Source organism: Dreissena polymorpha, chromosome 1 (assembly GCF_020536995.1).
Source record: "Dreissena polymorpha isolate Duluth1 chromosome 1, UMN_Dpol_1.0, whole genome shotgun sequence".
NCBI classification, from domain to species: domain Eukaryota; kingdom Metazoa; phylum Mollusca; class Bivalvia; order Myida; family Dreissenidae; genus Dreissena; species Dreissena polymorpha.
The window spans coordinates 57,841,922-57,865,312 of NC_068355.1; the positions used below are offsets into that span (position 1 = coordinate 57,841,922).

General features: G+C 34.8%; 1 long non-coding RNA gene across 1 annotated transcript; it reads right to left on the bottom strand.

Moving 5' to 3' along the window:
- Positions 1 to 6,646: 6,646 nt before the first annotated feature.
- On the bottom strand, positions 6,647 to 22,115 carry LOC127882211 (uncharacterized). The gene is made up of 4 exons (XR_008050446.1): positions 21,930 to 22,115; positions 21,382 to 21,463; positions 20,799 to 20,921; positions 6,647 to 7,317 (listed from the first exon to the last, which is right to left on the bottom strand). It is a non-coding gene; the product is annotated as an uncharacterized LOC127882211 (long non-coding RNA).
- Between the last annotated feature and the right edge of the window lie 1,276 nt (positions 22,116 to 23,391).

Here is a 23,391-nt window from a genome sequence, read left to right on the forward strand (position 1 = left end):
AATTGGATTAAAGGTAGATCCAAAAGTGTGCTTCTGCTTGTTGGCGCTGTTCGGCAAATGTTGCTGTAATTTCACCGGAATTATATTTTAAGTTGTGTCCAAATACATCCTCGCTTGAAATTAATTCCTGAGTCAGACAAAAAAAATGTGATAAAAGTCATAAAACTTATCCTCGGCGGTAAAACAATTTGGCCGCCTGTGAGAAGTTTGTTTGAAAAGCTCTCCAAAAACAAGGGTATTCAGGGGTGTCAATTTTCCGGATTATTCCGGAAATCCGGATTTGAGCCGTCCAGGGCTGATTTTGAGGTGAATGTAAATCCGATGAGTTTGTTTAAGGCGGGTGGGGGTAGGGACAAAATTCTTTTAGTGCGGGATCATTTCAGAACGAATATTGTTATAGCATCGTCGGCATTCCGGACATTTGCGCTTGGTACCGATTTTATTTATTGATTTCTGATTGGTAAGCGGCTGGCACTGACATGAGCAGGCACTGGCAAAGTAAGGCACTGCAATATCATATTTTAAAACAATATGTTAATCAAATTATATATTGACTGCGTATTTGCTAGGTTACTGGTTACTGGTTTTCATTTTCTGCAGTCAAACGATATGCATATTTAATTACATTTGCAAATGATGTATCGCGACATGTTTTCGGACAGTCGTTTTCGGATACGCTGGTTTGTTAATTACATTTCGAAGTTCTTAATATCATTTGTTTAGAATGACAAATACACCTGCGGTGTTATGGATGGTTTGGTTTATAATATTTCGCATTGTACTCACCAGAAATTGCACCTACAGTACAGCAAAAGCGGCACAAACAAAATCTACGGCTACACCACGGCCAGATTATTAGTACGCGGCGGCCGAATCGTGTGTTGACGCGGCGTATCGCCGTGGCACTCGGCATCGATCAGCGCATCGACGCTGAGTCTGTATTTACCTCGCGTACTTTCGCGGAGTAAATCCGCCGCATACGTACGCGGCGGATCGAGTGAAAAGATATCCACCAACATGTACATACATGTATGTGTAGCGTAGAATTAATTACGCGCAACTGTTAATGTTTCGTTCGCTTATCATGATTAAATTTGTAATCCGAAACACACTTCCGAATTTTAATGCTAACGCGACCTTTGGCAAATTCTAGTGTCAAATAAACAGTGCTAAAATATCCTTTGTTTCATAAAAAGCGCGCGATAATTATGCAGACATGTAGAACGTCGTTTGGAAAGTTTGGGTGTATTTTATGTTGTATAAATACATGAACATCAGGTCAGGCGTAAATTGCGTGTTCAGTGGAAAAACGCCCCGATTAGACTTTATTTCATCATCTCTATAAATAGTAACAAATGCCAAAATGTATTTGATACTAAAGGAAATATCGAGAATGTTTGTGTATCGTAAATATTTACCAGCATTTGCTTCAAAATTGGAATATACGAGATTATCGGTTAATTAGTAGCGATATTAACTGTATAATATGATCAAAATAGAACTTGTTTATATACGCACATTCAAACAATAGTTATAATAAGCTGATAATTAACAAAACAACAAATACGTCGTCACCGTCTTGATTATCGATGTGGCTTCAAACTGCTAATTTTCTCAGCTTAAATATAATAGCAAAATCAACATGCAATTAATTTATAAATCCATCATATGCTGGAGCCTTGGCCACTTGTATGTGCGAAAACATATTTACGCGACCTTGTTTATGTGTGAAATACATACACTATGGGCGGGAAACAAACTTAATTGGCCAGACACATTAACTATGCTTACATGTATATGCTAATACAATCCGCGCACAATAAATTTATTATGATTTTAATTATTATTATAATTGTTCTTTCAAAATTTGTTAACTACATGTAACTAATATTTTTTAAAAGATTTTTTATTTCATGATGCGCATCGACTCGGCATCATGTCGCGGATCGCGGCATGCCTCGGCGGACAGATGCGAAGTTTCGCGGCGAAATGCGACTTACTGACGCGGCTTCAACGACTGACGCAGCATCGACTCGATTCACCTTGCCGCCGCGGATCGCGAAATATGTTTGTTCCGCTTTGGCTGTACTGTAGAAAGACTATAAAAAAAGAACAATAACCTAGGGCTCGGGGGGTTGGGCCCTCTCGTCCCTTTATCCCATGGCTTAATTTTCCGGATTTCAAATTTGGGCCAATTGACACCCCTGGGTATTATCATTAAGTGTGGGAAATCTTAACTCTGCACAAATGTAAAGACAATTATCCCCATCAAGTGATTTCTACTGATAGCATGTTCTGATTTCTTCGCCAAGCTGTTTGTTTTCACTGTTGATGTGTGCACAATGATTTTATCTTATCTGAGTACACATTGCTCACGAAGACCTTTTGTGACAATATTGTGTGCGTCGTCTGTTCGTTATCATGTACCATATTAACACTTCAGAGAACACATGGATTGCTCAACTTTCACGAAACTTTTTCAGCACATTTGTCGCAATGATATTTCGGACAACGTCACTAGGTCAGATTAAAAAAAAAAGGTCTTGTGAAAACTCTAGAAGAAACATGTGTTGCACACTATTTATGAAGCGTACCCAGAACATGTGTTTTTATGATATATCAGCAGAGTGTTTGGAAACGATTTTTGTTTGTAAAAAAACATGGCTGTCTGCGAGAGGGGGGTAGCAGCTGTTATAACATGGGTATAGTCAAACCTTGTGACACTCTAGAAGTCTGATGTTTTGCACATTCATTATGAGACTTGCATAGAACCTTTTTTTCAAATGATATATCAGCATTGTTTGAAAATGACCCTTGTCCTTTTAAAAACATGGCCGCCGTTGGGTAGGGCAGTTTTATGTGACTATAGTGAAACAAGGTAGTGAGGCTGTTGTTCGAGGCTATAGTGATATATTGTGCCAAATGACTTTCCACGAACCATGAAAATGGCCACATAGCGTATGTAGTCTTGGTTACCATGGTTACCAACACAATTTTAGGCATTTACTTTTGTTAAGAATGAAGCTTGTAAATGTGGCTATATAATAAAGAGGTAAGTTATCACAGCAAATGTAAAGCATTTGATTTAAAAAAAGAAAATGATATGTCAATACTCAAATTTTCGTTTATTTTTCCATTTTGACCATGAAATGACCTTGACCATGACCTTTGGTGACCTTGGTGATCTGTTTGGTAGAAGCCCTATATCAATGGATTACTTTTAACATATATTAAAGTCAGTACATATAGGTGTTCAATAGACGAATTCAATTCATCTTTATTAGTAATTGAATCATAAAACGGCGGCCATCTTGGACGCCATCTTGGATTTCTAAGACATCCAGCACTTTCCAGAAAAAACGACATCTTGTTCTGAAATCTACAGACCCTGACGAACATTTTTGTATATTTAACCCTCTGTTTATGAGTTGTGGCCAGTTAGATGTTATAAACCTTAACAAATTTGCTGCAATAATATCCTGAAACTCTATGTGCATAAATATCTCAAGTCTTCATGAAATCAGGACAACAAAAATGTTTTTTAAGTCCTATATTGACCTGGCTATAGTAATCAGATTATTATAAGCTCAATTAGTCTATGTCTATGGATCACGAAACTTCATAGGTAAATTGATCATGACTGGCAGATGATCCCTATTGATTTTCAGGTCACTAGGTCAAAGGTCAAGGTCACAGTGACAAAAAATGTATTCACATAATGGCTACCACTACAACTGACAGCCCTTATGGGGGGCATGCATGTTTTACAAACAGCCCTAATGTTTGTCTTATATTGGTAAATGTTCATCTCGGTCAATTCTAGGTTATGTTTGATAGTAGGTCAACAAACCAAATCACAGAAAAGGTTAGTGAACACTCCAGAGGTCACATTTTCTTCCAGATCTTCATGAAAATTTGACAGAATGTTATCTCGATGAAATAAAGTTTCAGTTTGAAAGTTGGTAGTTTGTTAAAAAACTAGGTCATTAGGTCAAAATATTGAAAACTTCCTTTACCTTTCTACAGGTCACATTATCTGCCTGATTTTCATGAAAATTGCTTACAATGTCCATCTTAATCAAATCAAAAGCTGAATTTGCAAGTTGGTCATGTGCAGGCTAAAGCTAGGTTACAACTTAGTCAAATCATACACAAGTTGTTGACACTATAGAAGGAGTTTTGGGTGAGCGATACAGGGCTATCTTGTTTTACAGGTTTTTTTATATGATTTTGGGGAAAGGGCCTGGCCTCTTTTGAGGGGAAAAAAATGGTGCGAAACGTCGAATTTTGGGGGAAAAAATTGTGCGAAAAGCTGGATCTTGGGGAAAATAAGCAAAGTCTAAAATAATCAATTTAACATATTTTACTGTTTTTAAAACAAATTCAAGGCAACAGATAATTTAATTATGCAAGATTTTTCTAGTTTCTACAGTGGATCAGGATAACTTATATATTTAAAGGAAAAAAAAAAAAAAAAAAAAAAAAAAAATTTTTTTTTTTTTTTTTTTTTTTTTTTAGGGGAAAATGAAATCTAGGGGAAATTTTACCAGCTGAGGGGAAAAAAAATCCGAGGGGAAAGGGCCGATTTTCGGCGGCTCCCAAAGAAGGAAAAAAACCCCTGTTTTAGAACAGCCTGTAGTAAGAAAGGGAAGGTATTGTATTTGTTTCAAAAGTAACATTTTATTGTTATTGGAAGTAACTGAGAAATTATATGATGTCATGGTTTTGGTTATTTTGATCATTTGTTATGATGTGACAAGGTGAGCTTTTGTTATCACTCTTTGTCTGTTGTATTTTATCCAAAGTTTATTGTGAACACATACGATATCATTTTACAATGTTTAAATTTGGGTGTCACCTCTTTGCCAGATTCTTATGAAAGTCACCTCTATGTCATTTTTGGTTTCATATTCTATCAAAAATTAGGGCACTAGGTCAAATATAAGAAAAGGTCTGTTAATACTTTAGTGGTCACATTCTCTCTCTGATCCACTTGTAAATTGGTTAGAACATTATTTTAAATGATTTCAAAGTCAAGCTTGAAAGTAGCATATTCAACATTTAGGTCACAAGGTCTTGTCTCAGTGATTAACAGGTCACGTTCCAAAGTGGGTGATGTGCTTCCAAGCATTTGATCAATAACTAAAATCATTAAAATCTATGTTAACACTTACATTTTTTACCTGATCTTCATGGCAGTTGATCAGAATGTTCAAATAAATAAAAGTAGGAACTCGGTAACAAGGCTCAACTAGATCGGATAGACGCAAATAGTTTGTTCATACTCACAATGCCTTTTTTCTAGATCTTCATGAAAAATTAGTTAACACCACTAGGAAACAATCAATTTCAGGTGAGCCACATTGTGCTGTTAAAGCTATCTATGAGTAGTATAGATTGTTACAAATCCTTGTTTATCAATAAAAATAAATGAACAAAATGGCTTTCTAAAAATTGTAGTCTTGGATGATATATTCCTCAACTTATTATCTACGACAATCTTTTGAGAAGAAAAACAAAATTTGACTATTATTATACACCAACATACTGTGATTGGGGGCTAGCACAGGAATTCGCAATTATGTTCCTCGAAAAATAATGGGTTAGCATATTGTTGCTGTTTTATCCAGTTGTCTGGACCATTACTCCCAAAAGAATTGTAAGTTCAAATATGAGATATTAAGTTTAATAAATCTCATTGAAGGGAGTGCAGTGTCCAAGAACGAAAATGATTGCACCACAACCATTAACTATTGACCCGCGGATAAATGACATAAAAATTACACAATTGCGGTGATGTAGATTAACTTAAATGGATACTTATTTATTTGATGCTTTCCGGTGATTAATACAGAAATATCAGTGAAATAAACTGGTATTTCACTGTTTTAAACAGTGAAAAATAACAGTGAAAATATCGATATTTGTCGCTGTTTTTCTGGGAAATCGATATTCCACCGAATCCAACAAATATCCTCTATATATCCATCCTCTTCAAAAGCATCGTCAAACCAGTACTTTCGGTACTTGGATCAGCTGTATATGGAGTCACTGTTATCAGAACAGCAGGACTGGTATTGACCTGGAGTGGCAGATCAAAAAGAAGTCTATCAGGGAAAGGGTTAAGTGGGTCGGGGTAGTATATGACAATATCAAAATAATTGTTTACTTGCAGATTGGTATATCCTCTTTCCAAACAAGATGTTTATTTGTTGAAATAACACTTGTCTGTCCCTATTCGTGTTATAATTCATCATGATCTTAGACAGAAACTGTTGTAAAGTTCTGGATGGGGCTGTTCAAATAATAGCAGATTTTTTGCATACTATTGTAAAACTCTTCGATGAAGTAATTTCTCATTTGGAAGATATTTAATGTCGACTGAGTATGGCACGATACTGTCTGTAAATTGAATCTAATTGATTTTTCCTGCTGTTTGCTCTTACCCTGTCTTATTTATATTAGTCCTGTGGTAATTTACTGCTTTTTCCAAAAAATTTTAATAACTCTGCTGCTAAATCTGTAACATTCAAAGATGAAGTCGTATTTATCATTGCTTTATTGACACCGGAAGTTGGTATACCGTCCCGCACTAACGACAACTCTTTCAAGATGGAATAATGACAATTTGGATTGACACTGGCCTAATCCCCTGCGAAGATTGTTAGAACTGTTCTATAACATTTCTAGAATTGTACTGGAACTAATGACTAGAAGTGTTCTGGAATCATCCTTAAAATGCTCTAGAACGATTTAGAACAGTTGTTGAACGTTAAATGAGAATAATTTCTAGAACAATTTGTTCTGAAACAGTTCTGAAGGTTTGTTCTAGAACAATTCTTGAACTAGCGTTCTAGAACTATTCCAGAATTTTTCTTGAATAAATTTCCAGAACTGTTATAGAATTGTTCTAGAAATTTTTCTCATTTAACGTTCAACAACTGTTCTAGAACAATTCTTGAACTATCGTTCTAGAACTATTCCAGAATTTTTCTTGAATAAATTTCCAGAACTGTTATAGAATTGTTCTAGAATTTTTTTCTCATTTAACGTTCAACAACTGTTCCAGAATAATTCTAGAACATTTTCAGTATGATTACAGAACAGTTCTAGCCGGTGTGTTCCAGTACAATTCTAGAAATGTTTAGAACAGTTTCGAAGGGTTGCTTCAAATAAGTCTGGAACAAAGTTCTTAAACAGTTCTGAAAATGTCCGTAAACAGTTCTTTTCAATCTCTTCGGAGGCATCTGATGGGATCAGGCTCTTCTGTGTACAGAAACTTGTCACGAGGCTCTGTAGGTGTTTGAGCACTTTGCTCTAAAATAATTTAGATAACAAATGTAGTCACATCTTAAACTAAACAAGAAGTCTAAATGATCCAGCTGGACAGTATTACAAATATAGACATAACGTCTTTTTATTTAGTCAATATTGAGTGTACTTATTATCAAAGTATTCAAACAAATAGTTACACATTTGATCACAACATTAGTATTTTCAAATTGAGAATGCTTCAATACAGCAAACCTTGTAAGTAAACTGGTGATGGATAACACAATTTGACATTCAGCACCAACTTAAATACGAACGCAATATATTCAAGACACTGTTGCAGGTTTTTATGATTTGAACGCATTAAATACTGGATTTTATATATTTCTAAGGGATTAAAATAAAAAGTATTAGACAACCAACATACTACTGAGATTTTGCTTTGCAGCATTGTTCGTCAGGTCAATATCTTCGGAGGCATCTGATGGGTTCATGCTCCTCTTTACAGGCAACTTATCACGAGGCTCTGTTTGTGTTTGATCACTGAACTCTAAAATCATTCATGAAATGTGTTGAAAACCAAACTTGAGCATTGTGTCATGCGATCATGAATACTTTGTTTTAGACCATCAAATTTCACATTTGGAAATTCTCGCTAGACTGAGTAGTTACTCATACAAACAATTAGCTAATGTTATCGAACGTTTGTTAATCAGATTTTTTTTTCAAATAAATTCACTCACCCCTGGCTAGTGAGTGAGTGTGAAATTGGATAACTGTGAACAATGTGTTCATGTTTCATTTATAACAGGGAAAAAATCATATATCTATAGGCAGTGTTGACCAACTGATAAAAAAAATACTTATAATAACACTTATTCAATGGAGGCAAATTGAATTTCTTGAGTCTCATTTAAGTGTCCAACTCACATTCATAAATATTAAAGCCTGTAATTTTGGACTGCCTGCCTGTCACTGAACTGTGAACATGCCTTGAAAATAATACCTACCTTGAGTTTTTTTCCTATCTTAAGTTGCCTCGAAAGCATGCTTAGGCGGTCGCTTTGCTTGCTTAAAGAGAAACCTCGTCATCTGTAATCAACAGTATATACAAATTTTAATATTATTATTATGACAATATATTTATTTACAAGATTATTTTTCGTTATCCGAAAATATGATTGCCCGAACCTATCTATTTACAACAAATTGTTTAACAATGATCAGAAAGACCCCTTAACTTTAATATTGATTTATTTCAATACTTTGTGTTTTTTATCAATACACAGTGTTATAAACAGTAAGTGAAATATACTTGCTCTACGGCGATTGAAATATGAACATTTTTAGGGGACATTGTTAACCGAGACACCGCCTCGTCAAATAGGTCCGCGTTGAGCGAACTGAAATATCATTTTTGCGGTATTCTCCGACAGGAATTTATTAACATTAGTGACGAGGCGGGCTTAACGCTTTCAGTCATAAAAAAGTGTTCGCCCTATTCAAGAACCTTTTAGATTGGTACCAAAAGTTTGGCTATCAAACGAATTTACTTACGATGGATTTCACTGATCACCGCATCGTATGTTTGTTTTTGGTAAGTGGCTTTGATGAGATCTCCCTCCTGGTAGTGAGCAACATCTATTTTGGGTGCGACTACATTTCGTGGTTCGATAAAGCTTACACGCGATTGAACAAGAAAATAACGTCTGCCATTTAAAAAAAGCGCGCTTATATGCGCCCGACTGTTTTTCGTTAATGCTGCTCCGCTGACAGTCTACGTAAATAAAATAAAAACCAGTCAGCTCTGTTTTGTGAATTTTGGCCAATGAAATTATCTCTTACATTTGGGGTTAGGCTGGGTAGATTTTCAGAGACCCGTATGATGCGGTGCTGAAATAAGCTTTGGAATTTAATTTTCCAACTTAAAATTAATCCCTCCTTACTAAATTCATATCTTCATGTTAAGTTAAACGACACATCGAAAGGAAAACCATCTTCATGTATCGGAAAATGGTAAGTACCAGTGCTTGATATGTGATAAAGAATAATCAACCAGACAGAGAGTTCTTACGATGCTGGCCGGTAATCTTGCGCAGTTAAGGGTCAATTGTTTTAAAAACATGTTCTTTTATAAATTGGCTACATAATATCTAAATTTATTATGAAAATTATAAGTTCATGTGCTTATTAACACAAAAATATCTGATTAATTCAGTGAAGAATTGTCCGATTTGATTTCAAAACAAACATGACTCACCTCATTTTCAAACTATCACAGTGTCCGGTAATCTTGCGCACTTTGTATAATGACCTCGTTTAGGCAAAATTGTACACATATGGTGTCCAATTATTGACAAAAAACATTCCAGAAAAATATTTTAAAAATCAGTTTGCAAAACCATTGAAATTAAATGTGGATTTCTAGTGCAGTTTTTGTTCACTACAAATCAAAAAATATATAATCACTAATAATAGTGGACAATTACAACAATGTAATAAAAAAGTACCGGTATGTGTGAAAAAAAAAGCATAACAGGTTTGATACCACGATCATGCTTGCATAGTGTACAGAAAATATCAAAACTAGGCCATTGCACATGCGGAGATCATACCAAATTGGTTTGACAGAATGGCGGGAAATGATGACTATGTCGTCTGATGCGATATATTTTCATGGCAAAAAATACCATAACTGATCGGATATTGTGCAATGGAATGCTTAATTACACATTGGATTTATGAATTCTTAATTTAAAGTATGAAAACGCTAAAGACTGCAGGGAATTTGTGATTCATTTTGAAGTTTTCGTAAGAAGGCCAGTGTTTACCATGTATAGGGATGACGCAACCGGTGTTTAAATGTAATGATCAAATTTAATTTTGCATGGAATACGTAACTTTTAAATCCGTTAATTCTTTAAAATGTGAAATTCCATCTTTCATCACTAATGGAAACCATTCGTCGTCTGCGAGATTCGCAAATGCAAAGTGCGCAAGATTACTGGACGCGCAAGATTACCGGACTTAACTGTACACTTCGAAACACGGGTTAAGTAAGTCAACGTGTATTGTGGGTCGAACACTATTCTTAATACATCTGTTATTATAATTCATAAATGGTCCATTTGCTGAAGGGCGAGTATAAGGCAAATGGGCGCATTTTTTTTCTGTTTTATAACTGGTTATCATTTTTTTAAACCACATAAACACCAATGCTTATTTTTTTGAAGATTACACTGCAAGTTAGGCAAGTGATTTCAGTATTTAACAATGCTCAATGTTTACATTGAAAGTCTCATTGCACGCAACTTCAGGCTGGGATTATAGACCTGTGATGCTCACTAAAATAACTTCTTGAGGCCCGGGAATAGTTTATTATGAGACTTTAATCTATCGATGACTACAAGAAGACGAGACTTGGCAAAACATTAAATAATCTAAAAATTTGTGAAATTAACATTAATAACATGCAAGAGTAAAATGACATTGGTCACCTTTACACCCATGTATTCTGGAATGCCTGACTGAATAAGGTTAATTACTGAAATTTTAACTTAAGAAAAGCATATTTCTAAAACATCATTACAGAAGAAAACACTTGGTTTACATAAAACGAAAAAAACAAGTGTTATTTTGTCCGAATTATGTTGCCTTCCAGAAGTAGTTACACACTTGGTAGTGTGGCTCACACATGAGGTAGAATGGCCGTGGTAACTACTTGGGAGGCAAAACAACTAGGGGAAAGGAAACTACTTGGGAGCAAAACAACCTGATACTGTACAGAATTTAATTTTGTTTGAACATGTTGATTTTTGTAAACCACAATCATTTGCTTGTGAATTAAGTTTCTGTAATTATAAACCTGTTAATGAGTTGAAGAGTTTATATTTGTTTCAAAATATACATTCATATGTCTTTTTTCCAGGTCCACTGAAGCGTGTGAAGAAACTGTATTTTGATGATGAAACACTTCCAGTGCCACGTTCTACACACTATTGGAGACAGATTTAATGTAGAAAACTACACAAATATCTGAATAATGTTATGAAAAAGATGGATGAAATCCACCCATTACAGTTACCAGAAGCTCCTGTAGTTAGTCACCTAATTCCAGTTTAGTTCTCTGAGATTCTTGTGATGGTGAATGTTGAGGAACTCTGTGAAGTCCTAGTGTTTTAATTGACGCAAGATTACATGCAAATTCAGAAGACACTAAGTATGCAGAATTCCGAACAGATACAGTAAAAAAAAAATTAAATAATGTGTAATTTGGTGACAAATTATAGTCAGTTATATACATGTATATGTATGTGTGTAGCAGAAGATTTTGTAAGGACTTAAAGGAGAAGTACTTTTTGGTATTTCAGGGATAATTTTCTCCAGTTCTCCATAAAAGCTTATGTTTGGATACTCATTAGGAGTGCCTCGTAACGTTGTTTCTAGTGAGTACCCACATAATGTTTTAAGATTAGAAATAATACAAAGTATCCCAGACCTATCAACAAACACTCCTTCTTAACATAAGTCCTCTGTTTGTGTATGATATATATATATATCTCATGATATGACAGCAATATCTTGCAGACACCACAGCAAGCAAAGTTTCAATGTGAAAATTGTTTTGAAATATAATTTGAAAAAAGTCAAATTATCATTGTCTGAACTAGTTTATTTTAAATATGTAGAACAATTGTAGGACAATTGTAGACTTTGGTTCTAGACCTGTTCTATATGTGTTCTTATTCCCCACTAGAATGTTTGTAGAACTTACTGGTTCTTAAAGAGTTCTAAATGTGTTCTAGAACTACAGTTTAGAACATTTTTAGAAATTTCTTGAACTTATTTTGTTCTAGAAATGTTCTAAAAATGTTCTTGTATATTATTGGAACAGTTTCAGAACTAAGCCTTGTTCCACAAATGTCTGGAATTATTCTAGAAAACAGTTCTGGAACAATTCCAGAACATAAGTTCTAGAACGCGAATATGGAACATTCTAGAACTGTTCTTGATGTTCTAGAACAGTTCCAGAACCGTCCCAATTTCTAGAACAAATCTTCGCAGGGGTTGGGCTGACTGGTCTTCGAGAGGGTCTTGAGGATGCTGTAGGCCTTCTTGCTGCTGCTTGCGGTCATCTCTTTGTTGATGATGATACATTGTTCCTCAATCAATTCCTCCTTGGCATCTTTCATCATCTTCCTTTATCTCCCTGTTTGCTTTCAGGTAATTTGCCTTAGAGTCCAGGGCTGGTATTCATAAAGCTCCTTAGGCAAATTTATACATAAGCTGGATTTAAGGGAACATTTTAAAATTCAATTTTCTATCGAAATTCTAATGATTTCAGTTTTGTAATGCCAAAATACTGTTCATATATACAATTTTTTCTTAAATAAATCAATTTATTTAAAAATGACACCAAAATGAAAGAACAAAAGACTTTTTAATTATTTAAGGAATTTTCTTAAATACACCCTTAGGAGCTTTATGAATACCAGCCCTGGCTTGTGTATTTTTGATGAAACAGCGCTCACATAGGTCCATGATTTCTGTCATCACCCATGGCCTGTTCTTTCTTCTTTCTCTCTCAAGCACTTCTTTGGCTAATGACAGAAGGACATCCTTGACGCTGTTGTTAATGGTGTCGAGGACGATGTCATTGTCGAAGATGTTCAGGGCTGCAAACTTGCCAGCTATCTGTGCTTGAAATACCTCTGCTATCACTTGATTTTTTAATTTACCAAAGTCAAATCTAATGCAAGGGTTCTTGGTGATGCGCTTGCTCTTTAACTTCAGCTTGATGGTGGTAAACACTAAGTCATGTCACTGCCAATGTCTGCGACTTGTTGATGCTGGATGCATTCGTGCCTGCTGGCCTTATGTAGAGGTCATTTAAGGTAAACAGCTGTGTAAAACAGCTACACCAAAAAAGCGCACGAGTGTTCTATACCGATGTTAAGGTAAGAGACTGGTTTACACCGTGTGAACTACTAGGGTAACAAGTAATGCATCAACAAAAAAGTAGGGGCAAACAGCATTGTCTTTATGAATACTTTATTTCATGAGAACTAAAGTACTGCTTGCAGATTAATTGTTTTATTTATTTTCATCAATTATCTTATTTTATATTTTGAAGTGTATTATGGCGTAAAAAAAAGTTACGTAAAGGGAATTTCCATCATGAAATTATTTTCTTAGTGTGATAGGTATTTGATGTTCCAATAATATTCATTTAATATGATGGTGATTGCAAATGTTATTTTATATTAACTGGTTCTCATTATACCATTTTCATCATAATTGTGCTGTTAAAAGTTTTTTTTAATTTAATTCAGATACGCAATAAAAAACAATAAGTATACACAAATATATTTTGTGTATTTTAAATAATTACAAGATATCAATTTTATACTTTAATGTACACCAACATTTGTTAACATACATGAGTAATTAAATATCAATGACAATTTGATGAAATAAATATTAACATAATTAGATTATAAATAACAAAAACATAATAGCATACTAATAAATAACATGTACAGTACATACACAGGAACATCTATATAAATAAAAAAGATGAGAATCAATCAAGGCCTGTCATTTCTTTGAGGCGGCGGAGTGCGGCTTTCATCTTTCTCTCCACGTCTGCCACCAGCCGGTCAAACTCCTTTGCAACTATTATACTGTCATGGCCTTTGCGCGGTGCGTCTCGTGCATGATCTCATTTTATCAGGTCCTGAAAGATATTTTATAATGTAAGTGTTGAATATTGCTATTATGGTAATCTCATTGCTATAAAAATTATAAATTTAAATCAAAACTAGTTTGTTTGCTTGTTGTTTTTGGTTGTTTATTTTTGCAATTTTAATCCCCTGATCACATGTGACTTAACGCTTTTCATAAATAAATACGTTTAGTAGAAAATAATGTTTGAAAATGTACCAAGATACGTGGTCTCATTTGGCTGTGTGGACTGGTCGGAAGTGTGACGCCTTAAAAATGCAATAACCAGTACCCTGTATAGTTTTACCTCTAAACAAATGCAGCTTTTCTTGCTCAAGGAGAAGGCGCGGTTTTCCCACTCCTGTTCTCCTCATGTCGGCCAGCTTGTGCAGGGTAAAACCTGGTATTCAAGTCAATACATCAGGTAGTCTCGCCTTTGCTCACATTTTGGCAGGCGATGCAATGATGCACATTCTTTCCAAAGGATCTTCTGATCAATGTAGATTGCACGGTCACCATGGCACCTACTGAATGTAATAAGTCATGTAACTGACGTTTTTATACATTTTTACTTTTTTCCATGTTCGTGTTTATTAAGGTGACATACATCAACTGTTAAAATATTAAGTCAACCTTTTTGGTTAAAATTATGTTTTTATCAAATTTTCAAAATTGAAATAACAAAAACATGTCATTTTCTGAATGTAAAAAGTAGCGTAACTGACATTTTGTTAAATTTTCAGGAGAAGCAAAAGTTTAAATTTCATGTTTAATGAATACAGGATACCCCCCCCCACAATTTTTTTTAAACATCATGTAATAAATAACCACACCCCACATTAAACCCCCTTCTCTACCCCCACCCCCTCTCACCCCCCCACCCCCTACCCCCCCCTCCCCCCCTAAACTCCCACCCCCCTACCCCCCCCACAACCCCATTTTTTTTAAACATCTAAAATATAACCCCACCCCACATTATACCCCCCTCTCACTCCCCCCTACACCCCCCCTACCCCCGACCCCCAATTTTTTTTAAACATCTAATAAATTACCACACCCCACATTATACCCCCTCTCACTCCCCCCTACCCCCCACCCCCCAATTTTTTTTAAAACATTAATAAATAATCCCACCCCACATTATTACCCTCTCTCACCCCCACCCCCCTATCACTCCCCCCCACCACCCACCCCCACCCCCCCCAATTTTTTTAAACATCTTATAAATTACCACACCCCACATTATACCCCCCTTGATCATGACTGGCAGATGACCCCTATTGATTTTCAGGTCACTAGGCCAAAGGTCAAGGTCACAGTGACTTGAAATAGTACACTGGTTTCCGGATGATAACTTACATTAGGTCAAAGGTCAAGGTCACAGTGACAAAAAACGTATTCACACAATGGCTGCCACTACAGCTGACAGCCCATAAGGTGTGCATGCATGTTTTACAAACAGCCCTTGTTGAATTTGGTGGCATGTCGATTTTAATTCACTTGTGATCATGTAACAATATATTTTCTATGATCAATCGTGAATTAAAATCGATATTCCACCAAATCCAACACCAAGTCCAATACACTATAATGACACGTCTGTTGCCTAACCTTGTTGCAAACTCACTGTGCTGCTAGTACAGCGTGGTTAAATTAAATATGTCTGGGATACGCTCTTTTGTTCTCATCAGGTAGGCGCGATATCTCATGTTTTCTCAATTGCACGGGTGCTAACAGCACAATAGTATAATTTTACCCTTGTTTATATTAACAGTTTTCAATTTATAACACGTTGAACATGAGTTCACCAATAACTACATATATACTATAGACAACAACACAAATGCGATATAAAAGCTAAACCAAACTAAAAAAACTAAATAGGGGGTATAACAAGTTATATCTTTAACAAAGATATTCCGCGTAAATGCTGACTTTGAAAGAAAATTTGAAAATTAACGATTCTAAATATTTAAATCAAAGATGAACGTTCTACTCTTGTGTTTTTTCACTTATTAGTTGAATATCAACTGCATGAAATGTGTGTTATTATAGTCAAACCACACATTAGTGTTAGTACCGTAGCTACAAATTATACTACAGGAGTTCACATCATATCTATCCTCATATGGCTTATTATGAGTGTATTACTTAATCATCAAAATATAATGTATGGTAATATTTTATTAATGTGAAGTTTTCTTCCAGCACATTCAAATCACACTTTCATAGCAGCATCATGCGACAATAGATCTTATGGCTTTTCGGCCAGCGTAGCTCAAGCCCAGCCTGTGCATATGCACTGTCTGGTCAGAGGTGATGCTGATCGCTAAAAAATCACTTAAGGTTTTATGCTCTCATTATGTGTCGCCTTACCAGACTGAGAGATGGGCAGGATGGGTGGGCTATAGGAATGATGTTTTATATAGCATATGACTTATTTTGCATGACGCGGGCCTTTAAAAATCTCATTGAGAATTGTTTATTGCACATTTTAGCACAATCCTTTCGGACATAACATTTAAATCAAAATATCAAATGTAGCAAACTGACAAATAAAGGTAGCCTTATTCATTTGTTTATGAAAGATCTCCAGGCGTGCTGACTGAGTACTGCAAACATTTGTGGTTAAATAATCAAACCATTTTTCTCTTATCGTGAAACTATACTATTTCTGTAGTGTTTGTTTTCTCATCTTGAAAGATAAAACTGTTTGTTTCGATAGCCAGTTATGCCTTCCTCTTACGATTTATCGACCATGGATAGACCCTGAAATTCTGCAAGATTAATTTTAACGCGTAAGTGTAACTGGGCCACAATGTGTGTCTATGTGTCTAACATTCAGAGAGTTAAGACCGGGATTCCTAACACTGAACAGTGTTACATCCTTTACGCTGTGAACAGACACAGTGATGTATCCAAAGTTCAGGGGATGTCTCTCAAATCAGCCTATGAAATATTTGAATGTATTTATAGGTGTCTGCTGGCAAAAAGGTCATTTAACCTGAATTGCTTGATGCAACAGGTACAAAGAAAAACGCATTAGTGTTCTTTACCGATATTAAGGTCATAAGACTGGTTGACAAAGTGCTGATAGGGTTACAAGTAATGCATCAACAACAAAGTACAGGTCAACAGCACTGTCTTTATAGATAACAAATTTGTAAGTTAAAAGAACTACTTGAGTAATTATTATTTTTTTAATTTATTTTGTAATAATTGTTTTATTGATATTTTGAATTTGTGAATGGTTTAACTTAAGTTTTGTAAAGGGAATTTCCAATAAAATCATATTCTTAGTGTGAAAGGTATTCAATATTCAAACATTATATTCATTTAATATGTCAGTGATTGCAAAATTTACTTTTATTAACTTATTCTTATTATACCATTTTCATTATATTTTCTATGCTTTCAGAACGTCAAAAAAGGGACTTGCTGTTGAAAATTTGTCAAAGTTATCTCCTTAACATAAATAGGATGATAAACAGTGCACACACGTGTGCGTTAACAAATAACTGTTATAAATTTGAATAGCTTGTATTCAATTTCAAGCATGTTATTTAAAAAGCTATAACCTAATTTTGAAAAAATGAGTTGTGTCTACGATTATGCAATAGCAAACAAGTCCAGTGCCTTCAGCGCTTTGATTATTGATAGCTTTCTGCAATATGTTCACTCGGGCAGAGTCTAGTGCCTGTCCATTCTGGACCCAACCGGCTTTTTATTGCATAAAGTAGCCTCTGGTATAACATGCGCGCCATTTTGTTTTCGGATTACTTTTGAAATTCAAAATGGCCGAAAGTGTCGGCACCCATGCCCGAATGTGATTTGTGCTACAAACCGGACAGGGACATGTTTTCTTTCATATCAAGCAAACATGTAGATTTATTCATTGTGAGGAATGTTGTGAACATATTTTTTCCTGCAGGAAATACTATTAAATGCTGATTAAATCAGGAGGATGCTCGAAAAAACGGTTGAGAAATTGAGTACATGTGTCACGTTTTTAGAGTGGAATATTGTTATTTTCAACTTATTCGAAGCAATTGAACTGATAGCGGAATTGTTGGTGGAAATGAAATTTAGAAATATATAATAACTTTATGCATCATCGTGTAGAATTATCATCAGCATCATTTCTGTGGAACATTTCAATATCCAAAATACTAGTGTTTCATAGTTATGGTGCTTTTGACATAATTCACTTACCATCAAGACTAGATCACTAACCATCAATACTGAAATGATTCATGTACACAGGTAAAGTAAATAATTGACTTTGTGTGGAATGCTTTTGTTTTTTGTAATATTATTTATTTTTACCAATTTATTTAAGATAGATTGTACTGAACGTCTAAAGCTTAGTTAGACAATCAAGCCCATTTCCTGGGTAGACACAATACTTCTTCAGAGTATAGCAAGCTCATGCGGCCTCGGGTTTATTTTGCCTCAGCCTTTAACCAGTGGGTCGTTTTGATTTCATATTTTTTAGCCCCCAAATCAACAAGGCTTACTTAGCCCTATCTTTACTTATTCATTTTATTTAAAGATTTTGAGAACTCTCACTTTGAGTGCCAGTGGGGATAAAACAGGGACATTCTTATAGCCAGATGTACACAACCAATATGCCAGCAGCACTTTTTTATAATGAATAAATATAATAATTGATTATTCTGTCCTTCTAACTACATTACTTTTTTACTAAAACAATATGAAACTCATTTTTAGCTCGGCCGAATTCAGAGAAACCTTAGGTATTGGCATAGCCTGCTCGTTGTCCGGCTTGCTTAAACCTTAACATTCGCTCTAAAATATCAGTGCTGCCCTCTACAAAATTGAAACTTCATATGTAGCTGCACCTAGATGAGTTCTACATGCCACACCCATTTTGGGGTCACAAGTTCAAAGGTCAAGGTCACTGTGACCTCTAATATTCTTCTCAAAAGCTTTCATTTATTCAAAACTGCACCCGCACAGCCGAGCATTGGCTACCGCTATGCAGTGCTCTTGTTTGCTAGCCTACTGTCTTCGGCACAAAACATGATATTTCTGCATGTGCATACAATCAAATCAGTATAACTAACTCACTTAATTACAGTAAATATGTTGCATGTTAACTTAAAAAAAACAGGCAAATTATCTAGTGCTTTTTTAACTGCCATTTTACTATTACATATTTTTTATTTTATGTTATGATGCATTGATCTTGTTTCTGAATTACCCAAGCAATCATCTTAAACTTTTGAAGAGAGATGTTTTCTGAAATCAAAATTATAAAAATATAATGTGAAAAATCTTCAGTTGAATAATGTGATCTACTAATATTTGCCAAAGAGCAAATCAGATCGTGAATTAAATTAAAAACAAGTAAAAGGAAAGACTCACTGCAGGGATCCCAGTTCAGACTAATATTTTTAATATCTGCAAATTTGCCCTCGGCCATATAGAATTGGGATCTTATTACCATCAAGTCATGTAAAAAGGAGCAGAGTGTAGCACGCTGCTATTTGTCTCTTGAGCTTTCAAATGAATTTTATGGGTAATTTTCATACAACAAAACAGAAGTGGCGGATATTTTTTTTTCGGCAGTACACATGATTCATACAAATGAAATAATATTGTGTAATGAAAAAGCATATGATCACAAATTATATCTCATAGTAGTGGTGCAAATGTCATTTAAGTGTCACATTTAAAAAGAAATATATTTTTCTGCATTTAGTGTGCATTTAATACATTTAAAAATGCAGACAAGACACACTTTTATAAGGAAGACATGCTTTTTTCTGCATTTTCCAGCATAAATACTCTTTAAGTATATTTTTTATCATCACAAATACACTTTCCTAGGAAATAAGTATACCCCTGCGAAGATTTTTAGAACTGTTCTATAACATTTCTAGAATTGTACTGGAACTAATGACTAGAAGTGTTCTGGAATCATCCTTAAAATGCTCTAGAACGATTTAGAACAGTTGTTGAACGTTAAATGAGAATAATTTCTAGAACAATTTGTTCTGAAACAGTTCTGAAGGTTTGTTCTAGAACAATTCTTGAACTAGCGTTCTAGAACTATTCCAGAATTTTTCTTGAATAAATTTCCAGAACTGTTATAGAATTGTTCTAGAAATTTTTCTCATTTAACGTTCAACAACTGTTCCAGAATAATTCTAGAACATTTTCAGTATGATTACAGAACAGTTTTAGCCGGTGTGTTCCAGTACAATTCTAGAAATGTTTAGAATAGTTTCGAAGGGTTGCTTCAAATAAGTCTGGAACAAATGTTCTAAAACAGTTCTGAAAAATGTCCGTAAACAGTTCTTTTCAATCTCTTCGGAGGCATCTGATGGGATCAGGCTCTTCTGTGTAGTAACAAGCAACTTTTCACGAGGCTCTGTAGGTGTTTGAGCACTTTGCTCTGAAATCATTTAGATAACAAATGTAGTCACATCTTAAACTAAACAAGAAGTCTAAATAATCCAGCTGGACAGTATTACAAATATAGACACAACGTCTTTTTATTTAGTCAATATTGTGTGTACTTATTATCAAAGTATTCAAACAAATAATTGCACATTTGATCACAACATTAGTATTTTCAAATTGAAAATGCTTTAATACAGCAAACCTTGTAAATAAACTGGTGATGGATAACACAATTTGACATTCAGCACCAACTTAAATACGAACGCAATATATTCAAGACACTGTTGCAGGTTTTTATGATTTGAACGCATTAAATACTGGATTTTATATATTTCTAAGGGATTAAAATAAAAAGTATTAGACAACCAACATACTACTGAGATTTTGCTTTGCAGCATTGTTCGTCAGGTCAATATCTTCGGAGGCATCTGATGGGATCATGCTCCTCTTTACAGGCAACTTATCACGAGGCTCTGTTGGTGTTTGATTACTGAACTCTAAAATCATTCATGAAATGTGTTGAAAACCAAACTTGAGCATTGTGTCATGCGATCATGAATACTTTGTTTTAGTCCATCAAATTTCACATTTGGAAATTCTGGCTAGACTGAGTAGTTACTCATCCAAACAATTAGCTAATGTTATCGAACGTTTGTTCATCAGATTTTTTTTTCAAATAAATTCACTCACCCCTGGCTAGTGAGTGAGTGTGAAATTGGATAACTGTGAACAATGTGTTCATGTTTCATTTATAACAGGGAAAAAATCATATATCTATAGGCAGTGTTGACCAACTGATAAAAAAAATACTTATAATAACACTTATTCAATGGAGGCAAATTGAATTTCTTGAGTCTCATTTAAGTGTCCAACTCACATTCATACATATTAAAGCCTGTAATTTTGGACTGCCTGCCTGTCACTGAACTGTGAACATGCCTTGAAAATAATACCTACCTTGAGTTTTTTTCCTATCTTAAGTTGCCTCGAAAGCATGCTTAGGCGGTCGCTTTGCTTGCTTTAAGAGAAACCTCGTCATCTGTAATCAATAGTATATACAAATTTTAATATTATTATTATGATAATATATTTATTTACAAGATTATTTTTCGTTATCCGAAAATATGATTGCCCGAACCTGTACTATTTACAACAAATTGTTTAACAATGATCAGGAAGACCCCTTAACTTTAATATTGATTTATTTCAATACTTTGTGTTTTTTATCAATACACAGTGTTATAAACAGTAAGTGAAATATACTTGCTCTACGGCGATTGAAATATGGACACTTTTAGGGGACATTGTTAACCGAGACACCGCCTCGTCACATAGGTCCGCGTTGAGCGAACTGAAATATCATTTTGCGGTATTCTCCGACAGGAAATTTATTAACATTAGTGACGAGGCGGGCTTAACGCTTTCAGTCATAAAAAGTGTTCGCCCCATTCAAGAACCTTTTAGATTGGTACCAAAAAGTTTGGCTATCAAACGAATTTACTTACGATGGATTTCACTGATCACCGCATCGTATGTTTGTTTTTGGTAAGTGGCTTTGGTGAGATCTCCCTCCTGGTAGTGAGCAACATCTATTTTGGGTGCGACTACATTTTGTGGTTCGATAAAGCTCATAACGCGATTGAACAAGAAAATAACGTCTGCCATTTAAAAAAAGCGCGCTTATATGCACCCGACTGCTTTTCGTTAATGCTGCTCCGCTGACAGTCTACGTAAATAAAATAAAAACCAGTCAGCTCTGTTTTGTGAATTTTGGCCAATGAAATTATCTCTTACATTTGGGGTTAGGCTGGGTAGATTTTCAGAGACCCGTATGATGCGGTGCTGAAATAAGCTTTGGAATTTAATTTTCCAACTTAAAATTAATCCCTCCTTACTAAATTCATATCTTCATGTTAAGTTAAACGACACATCGAAAGGAAAACCATCTTCATGTATCGGAAAATGGTAAGTACCAGTGCTTGATATGTGATAAAGAATAATCAACCAGACAGAGAGTTCTTACGATGCTGTCCGGTAATCTTGCGCAGTTAAGGGTCAATTGTTTTAAAAACATGTTCTTTTATAAATTGGCAACATAATATCTAAATTTATTATGAAAATTATAAGTTCATGTGCTTATTAACACAAAAATATCTTATTAATTCAGTGAAGAACTGTCCGATTTGATTTCAAAACAAACATGACTCACCTCATTTGCAAACTATCACAGTGTCCGGTAATCTTGCGCACTTTGTATAATGACCTCGTTTAGGCAAAATTGTAGACATATGGTGTCCAATTATTGACAAAAAACATTCCAGAAAAATATTTTAAAAATCAGTTTGCACAACCATTGAAATTAAATGTGGATTTCTAGTGCAGTGTTTGTTCACTACAAATCCCAAAAAATATAATTACTAATAATAGTGGACAATTACAACAATGTAATAAAAAAGTACTGGTATACGTGAAAAAAAAAGCATAACAGGTTTGATACCACGATCATGCTTCCATAGTGTACAGAAAATATCAAAACTAGGCCATTGCGCATGCGGAGATAATACCGAATTGGTTTGACAGAATGGCGGGAAATGATGACAATGTCGTCTGATGCGATATATTTTCATGGCAAAAAATACCAAAACTGATCGGATATTGTGCAATGGAATGCTTAATTACACATTGGATTTATGAATTCTTAATTTAAAGTATGAAAACGCTAAAGACTGCAGGGAATTTGTGATTCATTTTGAAGTTTTCGTAAGAAGGCCAGTGTTTACCATGTATAGGGATGACGCAACCGGTGTTTAAATGTAATGATCGAATTTAATTTTGCATGGAATATGTAACTTTTAAATCCGTTAATTCTTTAAAATGTGAAATTCCATCTGTCATCACTAAAGAAAACCATTCGTCGTCTGCGAGATTCGCAAATGCGAAGTGCGCAAGATTACCGGACGCGCAAGA